Source organism: Crocuta crocuta, unplaced genomic scaffold (assembly GCF_008692635.1).
Source record: "Crocuta crocuta isolate KB4526 unplaced genomic scaffold, BGI_CrCroc_1.0 scaffold209, whole genome shotgun sequence".
Lineage (NCBI taxonomy): Eukaryota > Metazoa > Chordata > Mammalia > Carnivora > Hyaenidae > Crocuta > Crocuta crocuta.
Genome location: NW_027551566.1, coordinates 149,781 through 162,977, shown reverse-complemented (window position 1 = coordinate 162,977; position 13,197 = coordinate 149,781). Strand labels below are relative to the sequence as shown.

Below are 13,197 nucleotides of genomic sequence, written 5' to 3'. Positions count from 1 at the left end.
CCATAAGGGATGAGTACCGGACCATGTTTCACTGCAAGCAATTACTCTGACTCCATGGACTCTCTCTTGTCATTGAAAAGTAATGTCTTAAGATTCACTTTTAGGCCAGTGATTTATAAAAATTGAACACTTATTGTTATTTACTCATGGTAAGCTTTAGTAATTTCATGGAAGGTTAAATGTCTATTTGGACAATCTAACTGTCAGCTTTAACTTACACTGCAGAACAAGTCAACACTTTCATATTTGTACCATCTTTGTGTTGACATATTCTTTTAAAAATTTTTTAGTGTTCATTTATTTTTGAGAGAGAGAGAGAGCACAAATTGGGGAGGAGCAGAGAGAGAGGGAGACACAGAATCTGAAGCAGGCTCCAGGCTCTGAGCTGTCAGCACAGAGCCCAACACAGGGCTCAAACCCACAAACTGTGAGATCATGACCTGAGCTGATGTTGGACGCTAAAGTGACTGAGCCACCCAGGCGCCCCTGTGTTGACATATTCTAATGCTTGTTGGTCTGGTGGTTTGGTCCAAGGCTGCAAGTCTCAATTTTCATGTGTCCCTTTCCCTTTATCCTGAGAGCTCCATATTCATGCACAGCACCCATCTGGACTTGGACCATTGCCTGTTTATTAACAGTATGCTTTTTTTGTCTCATTCCTCAGTTGATATTCATTGAAAACTCAGGGGAAAGCATCCGGGAGCAATCTGAATCTGACAGCAAAGTTATGGCCTTTTGGGGACACTCTTCTGATGGTCAAAGTTCAGCTTGGGGAGAAGTTCATGTGCTTTCTGTCACGTGCTCTTAGGAAAACAACATTCTTCCTCCATCTCATCTTTTTGCTCCGGTAGCTGGGAATAAGCAAATCTAGAGAAAACATAAGAATGCGGTCAAGGAGAGTCAGGCAGTCATTCGAATTTTGTTTGAAAAGTGAACTACATCCTGATGGCATGGTTTGAAAAGTCTCTATATTCTTATTAGAAAATTGATGGCTTCCGTGCCAGAACATTCGGCCTCAGTGAACTCAAGATATATTTTATATATGTTTTAATTACTCCATGATTTGAACACTTAATTGGCATCCTAGAGATCCAGTATAACACATGAACTTTACCCATCGCACAGAAAATTCTTTAGGAATTTTGTACCCCCTGGGGTCCATGAAGAAAGAGAACACATCAGAACAGACGTTCCTACTTCGATAGCCATATTTGCTCACACTGGAAAATGTTATTGCTGAGTGACTTTATAACCACTTTCTTAGTCAGGGACAAGGCTCCATGCAAAAGCAGAATCTTAACAGATTCAGAACACAATCCATGTTTATAAAATAAATATTTATAGATGGAAGAAATGGAGTTTTTTTTTAAGGTTTTTTAGTAGTTTTTTAAAAAGAGTTTTTAGTAATTGTGTCAGGGTTACACTGTCTTGATGTTATTCCCAGGAAAGAAGAATGGACAGTTAGAAATCCAGCAAATATATGTAAGTGCATACATTCAGAGAAATAGAATAAGACAGAAAGTTATCGTTAATTTTTGCCAGCTCTGGGATTTTAAAAACCATGTATCAAGAGTTAAAAGCTTTAAAGGAGGAGACAAAGAATGTAAACAAATTCATGAATGAGGGTGAAAACATATACACATCAGGTCTTCCCACCTGGGGTAAAAATGGAAAAGTACAAGACGCCCAGGCTGTTTGCACACTGCAGTTACTGAAAGCCTACAAGGACTTGGAAAATAGAAGAAATTATATACATAAGGGCAGGCTGGCTTGAAAATATATCTGCCTTGGTATCATAAGCTACCTTATTTTTTCTCTCAGTAATTGCCTCATTTTTCCCTTCCAGTGTGTGCATAGCATCTTGAAAAATAACCAACGTGGACAGTGCTGTTGAACTCCATCAATGACAAGAGACACAGTCACAAAGCCTAACTGTGTCCCTTTATATCAGACTGGATGGAGAAATAAGGAACCCATTTTACAGATGAGGAACTAAAATGTCATCCCTGACCCCCCACCCCCACCCTGAGGTAGGCATCTGTTTACTCTTTATAAAGGCCAACAGGGAATGCTTTTCAAAGCTGTTGGTTTTACTTTTGACTTTTGGTGAGCAGGGGGAGGGAGTAATAGGAACTGGATGAAATGTGACCCTAACCCAGAATCTCTTGCACAGGTTTCTAGAACCATCCACGTAACCTCAGTGAAGTTAAAAAAACAAACAAACAAACAAACAAAAACCTCCTCCTGACTCTCTGGATGGTCAAGAAATCCATTCAGAAGAGGGAGAGATCTAGAAAGAGAGCCAGGGGAGGGCTTTGCTATGCCCTAAAGATGCAAACTTGCCACAGTACTTACAATTGCCCTCAGGTGGGCCTAGATCAAGACTGTTGTTTTTTAAGATGAAAAGAAAAATAACTGTCACTTAGGCAGTTTGGACAGTGAATCAAATTTTCATTTTGAACACACACTGTCACAGTGGAAAAATTACTGGGTTATAATAGTATAGAATGCTAGAGAGAGTCTAGGCATGCTGTGAGAGACCCATATAATTGCTTCTCTGCCTTCTTATCAACATTAAGTTGTTCCAAAAGAATTTTCCAAATGTGGAGAAATAAATGAAAAATCTATAAAATGAAATTAACATTTGACCCGTCACATGTTGCTTTTTTCATACAGAACTTAAAGGGAGGTGACTCTCAGCCCATTCCATACATGTTGTAACTTTTCTTGATTTTGCAAATGCTCTAAACTTTATTCCTTAAATATGAACTTATTATTTAACAAAAAGAACATGTATCCTTACTATTTTTTTCTACCATGTTACTGTACAAAAAAAGCACATAATACCAAAGAGGAAAATGAGTTTCTTTTGAAGAAATATGAAAGCAGTTGTTCGGTTACACAATGTGAGTAATAATGATTTTATGACAAACTCCTTAAATAGCACTTGTATTCTGCCAGAGATGGAGTGTTGGATCTCCAGTGTTTTGCACATGACTCCAGGCTGCAATGGCAGTAATTGTGTCAAATGGGTTAATAGAATTGAGCTAAGTATTCAAATGTACTTTATTTCTTTTCCTCCAGAAATTCTACAATATAGAGGTGTGGATTCACACAGCCTAACAGAGAGAGGTTACTTAGTTCTCAATGAAGCCATGGTGTGTTTATTAAAAAGGAACTGTACATTCTCTGCCGAAATGAAATTTCTTGTTGAAAGCATCAGTTAAGGGTCAAAAGAAGCATTTGTAGCCCAGCCTGGAAATGTGTTTTACTTCCCAATTTACTTACCCTTTTAAAATGGTTAATATTGGCTGTGGACTCAGTAGACAGATCAAGAAAAGCATCAGGGCATCTTTGCACACTGATTGTGAAATTGTGAAACCAAAGAACATTTTCTCTGTTCTTGCTTTCCTCTAGAGTTTAGGGACAGAGTGAATGGACAGTAGAAAATACACTGGGAGGCAAACCATGAGAGACTCTTGAATGCTGACAAAAACTGAGGACTGATGGATGTGGGGGGGGAGGGGGGAGATGGGCACGGAGGAGGGCACTTGTGGGGATGAGCACTGGGTGTTATGTGGAAACCAACTTGACCATAAACCATTTGTAAAATAAAATAAGAAAGAAAGAAAGAAAGAAAGAAAGAAAGAAAGAAAGAAAGAAAGAAAGAAAGAAAGAAAGAAAGAAAGAAATGAAATGAAAGAAAGAATGAAAGAAAAAAAGAAAGAAAATACACTGGGAGTCTTTTGACTTTGAGGAGAGATAAGCATCCTTTTTCAAGGAATTTGAAGAGTAAGAATTCTGATCCTGAAGAATTTCAATGCCGGCTTTTCTGAAGACTTAAGCCTGCTTCAAATAGCAAATACTGAGGTGTAATTTCTTTACAGTTGTGAGTTTCTTTTTCTTATTGAGTAAGAAAATAACGAAATTAAGGAAGGTGAAGAAGAAGAGGAGGAGGAGGAAGAGGAAGAAGAAGAAGAAGGAGGAGGAGGATGGGGAGATATCGAGAATGGGAGGAGGAGAGGGAGGAGGAAAGGGAGCAGATTATTAAACATTTTGCTTAATCACACGAAGTAATTTCACTAATTCAAATATTACTGTCCTAGGTAAAAAGTCATGCCATGGCCCAAAACAGGCCTGAGTTGATGTGAGATTTCACATACACTTTCGATCAGGTAAGAGAACTTTCTGGAAACCTATGTCATGGCTGGGGGTGGAATTAAATAATGTGCTTAATTCCATGTCTATTTTGAGCTAATTTATGTTTACAACTTTCTCCTGTTTTTGCCTGCTTTCTGCAGCTCCTGTATGCACACACAGATGGTTACATTCTCATACTGGGCACCCAGGGAAGGTCACATGCTTTACATCAATGGCAATTAGTTCCCTTTTTAAAATGGAAAATGTCATTAAGTTCTTGAATAATTCAAGAGTAGAGGTCACAATACAGTGTCCCTTTTGGGGGTCTTTATGGTGCAAATGGCAAAACAAGGCGATCCTATCAGTAAGAGTAGATCTAAGGTTTACAATGTAGCTCTATTTAGTGTGACAGGAAAATTAAATTACACGAGGCACTCATTCATTGTCACCCGTTAACAGGCTTGGGAAAATTGTGGATCCCGGGGGGCAAATCACTGACAATGTTGGAGGCAAATAAAAATATTTCATTTTAATTGGCTGCTGTTTCCTTTGCTTGGTTTTGAAAATAACAAACATAAGCATGCCCCCCCCCCGACAACTCTCATTGGAAATAGGATCCCGAATCTCCAAAACACGACCGCAACTTATGGGCAGCTTTAAAACTCTGGGGAACGTTGGTTGTTTTTTCAGCCATAGTTGAGCTAGTCTTGATCCATGGAAAGCGGTAGGTTTCAAATATAAGTTGGCTTCCGCTACTCCCCATCCCACCCCTATCTGGGTTCCTAGGACTGGACTTACTGCGTTTCTGGAACAGCGTCTGTCCTTCAGATCTACAAGGACTGAGCTGGAGGCCCGGAGGGAGACTGCGTGACGCGGAGGCCACCATTGTCTCTGCTCCCCAGGGGAGAAAAAGCCAGACCACCCTTGGCCATCCCGGACCTGACCACTCTTGGGTCGATGAATGTTCGAACTAGAGGAAGGCAGGTTAGGGGGCGAAATGAACACCCTCGGGGGTCACCAAATGAGATGAAAGTTTTCCAAGGCCACGCCAGCACATCCTAGCCATTGCTGGCATCCCCAGCGTCCCCACAGTCCCAGTTAATGTTGTGGGCGTGGCTGCCTGGGTCAGGCTCCCACCCGAGCTGGGTCCCGCCGCCACCCTTGACCCCAAGCCAGGTCCCGGCAGAGCGCCGCCGGCGGTTCCGCCTGCGCTTCCCGCAGGTCCACGCAGGCCCTGCGGGCTCTCTCCGAACCGGCCCGCACTTGGCACCTGCTGAAGAATGGTTCGCGCGCTGGTTTTCTCCGGGCTGGAGAGAGATGGGGGAGGGGCAGGAGAGGAATAAAGTTTGCAGCACCCAGGCGACTGGGGGTGAGGCTGGCCCCATCTGAAGGGTTGGCCGCTTGGCGTTTGTTGCCTGCGCTTTCGAACTTGGAAAAAGACAAGAATGACTCGTCCCCGCACCCCCTACCGCCTCTGCCTATTACTTTTTAGACCTCTCTCTCTTCTAAAAAGTAGATTTTTGACACTTCCCTTTTTCGTCCTCCTCCATCAAGACACTAGGAACTCCTGCGTTAGCGAAGTGAGCGCCGAGAAGGGGAGAAGCAAAGTGCCACGTTTCCATATTTCCCACATCGGGAAAACGCAACGAATGCGCACGGCGNCCTCCCCAGTCTCAGGGAGAAAAACCTGGCAGCCAATTGCTTAGCGCTCATTTCGGAATGAGGAAAGCGGGTTCCGCCCGACTTTAGTGACACTAAGTGAAGGGAGACGATTTTTAAGAAAAAGTTCTGTTTCGATGTGATTGATGCCTAGGACGAATGATTGATGGCTGAGCCTCAATCCATTTCTAGTAGAATTAAAGAACAAATTTCATGAGTTGGGGGAGTGTGTGGGGGGGGGAATAGAGGGGGGCAACTTAGGGTTTTTCATTTTCTAAACGCTTCAATTTAAGCAAACACTTGGGGTCTCGAGGCCGCTGTAATTCCAAAGACAATTTTCCCTGGTTTTAATTTGATTTGCATTTTTCAACTTTGATAATATTCAATTTCATGGCTGAATACACATGTAAACACTGTTAGGTTGTGTTTTTCGCCCCTTGCACCAAACAGAATGTCGCTGGTCTCAGAGAGCCATGGGAGGTTACATACACCCCGTGTCCCAATATCTGCGAGTTTCTCCTGAATTATTTTTCAAAACTTAGTATAGCTTTGCCTGGGCTCCAGAGGTGGCGAACTATTACAAAATACCTAAGCTACTCCCTAGGTGTGGGGAGATCTGCACAAACATTGCACAAAGGAAAGAGGTAAAAAGAACAAATTCTTCTTCTACATAGGATCTGTTCTATTTTAACCCATAAACATTTAAAATATATTTTAACAGTCTTAATCCAAAAATGATCAATATATTCGCCAACCCCAGAAATGTTTTTAGATAAATTTCATAGCCAGAAAGCCAAACCTTTAGAAATACAAAGAAATTTTCTTTGTAAGGAGAAATTTAATTAGCATCATTTAGCTATTTTATCAAGTATAAAATTTAGAGGCAGAAATGAAGCGGAATTGCGTAATTAGCTTTCGTCATAGCCAAGCTGATATTTAAGAAAATAAGACTATCAATAACAATGGAACTAGAATACTGTGAACTGAAGAGTAACACAAGTCGAGGGACCGGCAGTCTGTTATTCTTTCGTTTCCTCAGGACACAGCATAGACCGTACATTGTGCAGAGAAATTGTTGAGCCTCGTCACATATGCAGATGGATTGGCACATAATAAATATATCAAAACCCAAATGCATTTTACCCTCCTTCCCAAAATTGAACTAGGAAAAGGAAAGGGGCAAAGAAATGGCATACTTTATTGCTTGGTACCTTGTATTTAAAAAAATGGCAATCTAATTGCAAGAACTACCCCTCGTTAAAAAAAAAAATATATTTGCTTAATGTGCAAAATGTTGTGGAATGTTCGATACTGTGGAATACATCCCTATCTTAAGTCCTAAGAATTTACACATTACAATATTTGTTTTCATTTTTTCTGGATTTTTTTAAGATTGGAGAGATCACAGACAAAATTAGGAACTTAACAAAATAAAAGATATCAGAGTTTTGGCATCTTGGGAAGAATAAAACTAGGAATTAGATTTGCAAAACTTTTAAAAAGCTTTCTGCTTGAGGCTGGCTGATATTGAAAAGCTCTGTTTTAAGTTGAGGTGATCTGATTTGATTTTTTTTTCATGTGAAAGGAATTCTAAACAAATATGAAAAGAATTCGATTTGAAATAGTACCAGCTCGGAAAAAGAAAGTTTCTTAATTTTTAAACACACATCCTTTGCAGGCTCGTTGTGTCTAACACCTTGGGGAAACTGTGTTTATCATTTGACTCCTTTTTCTAAGAATTATTGAATTTTAAATGATCATTGTTTAGGATTTGCACTAGTCTTTTATATTGTGATGACTGGCAATTATGTCTTTGTATTTATTTTACACAAATAGATGGCAGAGTACGCACGATCAACACAATCACTTCAGAGCAAACCTGCTTGTGCAGATAGAACTAAATGAAGAGGACCTAATTAAAACAAATGGTCTATTCAGAAATGACAAATTGTGGACAATAGGAAGCACCTTTCTCTTTTTCTACTAGTAATTAAGGACTAAATGGGGATCTTGCTAAGAACTGCAGAAGTTTGAGCGTCAGAATAGAGTTTGCCAATTTAACTTGCCTTTACCCCCAAAGAGATCTGTATCCAGGACCGTGTCGCCCAGCCCAGAAGCAGCGCCCTAGCATTGCAGACAAGGAATCCGTCCCTCACTCTCAACTTTGTGCAGCTGGGTCTGAGCTACAACAAGCTTATCAAAGACAACCTAGATCTCAGAGAAGCACTGAGGTGGGGGAAGGGAGGCCAAGGAGAAATAGCCCCAGGAATTCCCTGGCAAGTATTTTAGCCAGGTGGGGACTTTCAGAGATGGCAGTGTAAGGGGCCCAAAGGCACACTTTCTCAAGAGCTTTCCCTACAGATTTAGGAATGGAGACGGTGCCTTTTGGGAGAGATATGAGTTCTTGGAGGAAAGTGTAGCACCCCCCCCCCACAAAAAAGACTCAGCAGCTGGGGAGTTAGCTGAGGGTATTCTAAAGGGACCTTGGTCTGACTATCCCTTTCTGATTAACAGGAACCTGAGGGAGAGGGGAGGAGTGTATGTATGGTGTGTGTGTGTGTGTGTGTGTGAGAGAGAGAGAGAGATTCAGCTGAATGTAAGGCAGAAATCCCGCAGTTACTTTTGGTTGTTTACTGAGCTAGGACAAAATCTAAACAGCGCTTTCCACAATCAATGAAGGGATCGCCTCAGGTTCCAGAGTTGAGCTCCCTAAATGAGTCTGGCATTCTGATAACTGCAGGTTAGCACCTGAGATCAGCTCCTTCCCACTGCTCATGCTGGCATGAGATAGGGAAGCATCTTGTTCATGAGCTCTGGGAAGGGAGAGGCAAGAGGGGGATTTAATTGTTTAGCTGGGTGAATCGAAATGTCCTTTTAAAGCAGAGAAATCAAGAGAGATTGGCCTTTAATTGGCAAACTGCTGGTGGGAGGGCAGCGGTCATTAGATGGAGGGTGGACAAAATATAGATTGGATGTCTGCCCCTGCTTGTCCACATAAACAGCCAGAAGACTGTATTCACCCCTTTTTGGGCAATCTCTAGGAGGCTCAGCACTCAACCTGAGACTGGGTAACTGTCATTCAGGATGCATCGTCCCCACCTCAACCTAACACCGCAATTGTCCAGTTTGGAGCGGAGAGTCTAGAACTCTGTGTGCTTCCAAGAGTCAGTTATTCCCGTGCCTTACACATCATTGTGTGCGGCGCTGGCCTTAGAATCCAGTTGTCCAGAGCTTCCCCCTAAACCCTGAAATGGAAGATGCTAAGTCTGAAGGAAGCCCCCACACAACTAAAAACCATAGACACCCAGGGAACTTATCTTCCAGTAAGCAGAAAAGGAGGCCTCCAGTCCAAGCCTGTGTCCAGGAGGGCCCTGTTCATTCCACACCGTGTCCCCAGGGCCTGGTGCAAGCAGGTGTCAGCCTGCGTTCCCTGCACATCCATGTACCAGGTGCAGCTCAGACCTGAAATCTGGCTGGGGTGTGCCCTCCTCTCAGACCGCAGGCCTACTGAGTGCTGGGCCACATCCTATCCTCCCTCTGTGTCAGAAGCAGGCCAGTCTTCCTGGGCCAGTACTCCATTCAGGGGCAACCTTCTGAGGCAGGTGTTTATTCGGATCTGCATTTGTATATATGGGGGAGGGGGCAGGTATGCCTTGGGGACTGGGGCCTTTTGCTGTTCTTGCAGCTGGGGCTGGGGTGAGGGCAGCCCTGAAGCCCAGCTGTGGGTTGTATGTGCATTCCAGCTGTGCTGTCACCTGTGCGGTAGGGCCGCCAGGTGTGGGTCAGAAGGAGGTCAGAAGCAGGAGTCTCTCAGAACATTCCTGGCCCCCGCTCCAGAATCCCCAGTAAGGTATATAGCTGGCAGTCTACATCTCAAGAAATAATTGGGTTATGTGCATTGTTTAAGTCTGGATGCCAGGTCATTGTTTCTGCCCCTGACATTTTTTTCCCTCTTCCCCAGCATTTTCTCTTCTAATCACAGGCTGCCAATTCTCTCCCTGTCTCTTCCCCTCCAGCATTAGCCAGCCGGCTGCATCAGCTTCTGTGGGGTGCAGTTGTGGCCCAGGTCTGACTGAACCTCTGGCTGGCTTTGAGGAACCATGGTCACATAGGAATACTGAGTTGCTCCAAAAGGGAAAATAAGAATCCAGCCTGATCCCAGACATAATGCATCCTAATCCCATCTAAGATAGCAGGTGGAGTCTCTACCATCATTCTCCCTGAGATCTTCCTATTTCTTATCAGCTTTCTCCTAACATTCAGTCTCCCCTTTACCAACAGCAGCTCACAGTGAAAAGTTGGGAGTTCTGGAGAAGACAGGTTTCCTACTGCATTAGAATCGAAGAGGTCTGTGCCGTGGGTCATAGGAGACCAAAAGAAGTTGAAAAAACATAAGAGTTGCAAGACTTGAGTTTAATGCTGAGCTCTGAAATCTGAGTAGTTCCTTAACTTCTCTTCACCCCAGGTCCATTACCCATAAATTCTGACATCTACCAGTGGGGCGTGGGGAAGCTTAAATGAGGTCATGTTCATGAAGACACCTAGCACAGTGTCTGGCACATGGGGGACCCTACTCAATGGTGATTGAAATGAATACAAGTGTGATAAAGAAAAGAGAGGTAGAAACTGAGGGGGGGGGGCGGGCAGGAGATGAGAAACACCAAGAAGGTAGAATGAAAGGCAAAAGTTTTGCCAAGAAATTGACTTTTCTTCATAGAGGGTGCATTTTCTCAGCTAACAAGCAGTTGAAGTTACAACTTCTTTCTGTGTGTGAAGAGCTCAGTTAAACTGTATTAGTACAGAGTTGCAGACTAAGTGAAAAATATATAATGGATTGGTCTTTTTGTTTTAAATTCCCTAAATTAGGTTTTAGAAGTCAAAGCAAGAAGAAAGTTTGAGCAGAGGGTTGCATATTTTGTACCGAGGGGTCCACATATTGACATTCTGATTTCTTTGCCTCCATACAGAAGTTCTTATGACCCAGGTCCTGTGCCCTAGCTGACCTGTCATCCTGTTCCTTCATGGAAAAAGACACATAATCATCCTCTGCCCTTCCCAGCTCTCCAGCTGCCACTTCATGCCTTAACCCTTCTCAAGCTCTCTCCAGACACTTCTCAGTATTATGTTTCCTCTTCCAAGTAATGTGCTCTTAACATCCAGGTTTTGAAATTAGGAATGCGTGTCGTTTTTCACGTGAGCTAAAATTTCCCAACAAAATCCATCTGCTTTGTGAAAAAAGAAGGGCTAATGAATTGAAATCATCTTTCTAATGAAATAATAAGTCAAAATTCATACACATACACAATCATATTTTGATTTGCTGAGGTCATTACCAACTCTGGTCCAAAAATCTTCCTGCTTGCTCTTGAACTTTGTGGTTTTATTTTTTTCAGATGAATGAAACAATGGAAGAGCTGATTTACCTGTGAAGGAAGGCTGGTCCTTAACCATTTAAGCAAGAAGAAGCAGAACTCTTTCTGCAAGGGGAACTAACACACAGCAAAGAATTTCTCATTCCGAAGTTCTAACAGCATCCTACTCCAGCATTTCTTCCTCACCGATGTCGGTGATGCTGAAATTTTCCCTGTCAGTTAATTTGACGTGTTAAAGTTAAATAAATATGATGTTGCTCAAATGGTGTCCTGACATCAGAGGGAATATTAATGCCTTTAATTAGCTTCAAGAGAGGGGTAAACCTCAGGCAGTTACTCTAATGAGAACGTCAGACCTCTAGTTTTGTGTGAATGAAAGCAACTGAATTTGTATTGCTTCTTTTGGCATTCCCAGCTATCAGCTGTGTTATCTGACAGTAAAGTATCCTTCCTTCTTTGGTGAGGGAGGATAGGAAAAGGGGGGGGCAAAAGAGGAAGAGGAGGAAGAGGCAGGAGGAGGGGGAGAGTGTAAAGGGTAAGTAGTTAATACCTTTTAATGGGAACCTGGTGAGGAAGACGGGGCATGTGTGACAGTGACATCTGACCAGTCCACATCTCGCTGGCAGTGAGCTCAGAGCTCTGAAAAACAGCCACTGATGTGAAAAATAGGCATACTGTTGTGAGGATGTACTACTCTTTCCACCTGTACAGGAGAGGGACTTGGGGGCCATTTCTTCTGCAGAGGATATACAAAGAATCTGGAATAAGCCCCAAGGGTGCAGGGGCTGAGGGGGAGGGGAGAATAGGAATCACCTCCAATCTGGCAATAGGGACCACGACAGAATGACAGCTTGTAAAATAAGCCTCCATCAGTCTCCCAGGAGACAGCCGGCCTCAACTTGGGTGTTCCCCGCTTGTTAGCCTCAATCATAATTGGTCTCTCCTCCCATCCCACGTTGTTGGTTTTCTGTGTGTGGCTTTTGGTGTGAGCGTGTTAGGTCATCAACAAATACAATGGCGGGAGGGGGTGAGGGGGGACACACATGATTGTTTTAAAGAAGAAAGGAGAAAAAGGATAAGAGAGTGGGCAGGAAGGCTGTGAACAGAATGGGGAAGATGCCCCAGGATTTAGGCTTCCGAGGCAACCCCTGGAGCGCTCCGGGGTAGGGCGCTCCCTGGGAGTTTTGTCAAAGGGAGAAGCCAAGCCCGCCTGGAGGTGGGGACCCTGCTGAGCTCCCCTGGGGACGCGCATCTATTCTGTGCAATTTGTGTTTGCTTGTCTCTGGAGGTGCCTGCAACATCCTGCCCATATCCGGTGAATTTCATCAAAAAGGAATTTTTCAAAAAAATCCCAATCTTTGTGGAATGCCCTAGAAAGGCTATGGGTCTGAAGTCAAAGGCCTAAAGTGGAGCCAGGGTCCTCTGGGGGCCACCAGGCACACAGGCATGTTCCAGNTTCCTCATCTCCACCCCCCCCCCAATCCCTCATGTTCTTCTATTCTCCTCTTCTCAGAGGCAAACCCGGGGGTAGAGGTTATGAGAAATTTGTGATCTGAACTCTGTAAAGCTGAGAGTGTGCAGATACAGCATACTGTTTTTGCTCCAAGGAGGCACTGTAAGGTTCTGAGACCTTGAGAATTTATTTACTGTAAGAAGAACCTTTGATGGGGGGGTTGGGGGTAGGGAGCAACAGAAATGTAATTAAATCAAGTCGCAAACTTTGGGAAAGTTTTCTCTTGTGTTTTCGTTTTTGTTTTAATTCCACTCCACCACCCCTTGGTTGGCCTGGGTCGCCACGGCACTGTGCCCAAGGCTGGTCTCCACAGCGTCCCTGACCCAGCAAAGGCATTTGGGGTCTGAAATCGTGCTCTTGTGCTAAGACAGGGACAGCAAATTGGGGATTGGTGCCTCTAAGACGTGCGAGTCGGGCGCCTCTTCCGGGGGGCAGGACTTGGTGCCTACAAGTCCATAGGCATCAGCCGGCACCCACTGTTCTGCAAAGTCAGGCCCATGTTGGGTGGGGGGG

At 43.6% G+C, this 13,197-nt stretch overlaps 1 long non-coding RNA gene across 1 annotated transcript in view; it reads right to left on the bottom strand.

Annotated features, from left to right (window-relative positions):
• Positions 1-607: 607 nt before the first annotated feature.
• The window catches only part of LOC144220032 (uncharacterized), a 14,669-nt gene continuing 2,079 nt past the window's right edge, over positions 608-13,197 (bottom strand). The window contains exon 2 of the long non-coding RNA XR_013331596.1: positions 608-867. This is a non-coding gene — a long non-coding RNA (uncharacterized LOC144220032). The remainder of the gene's footprint in view (positions 868-13,197) is intronic.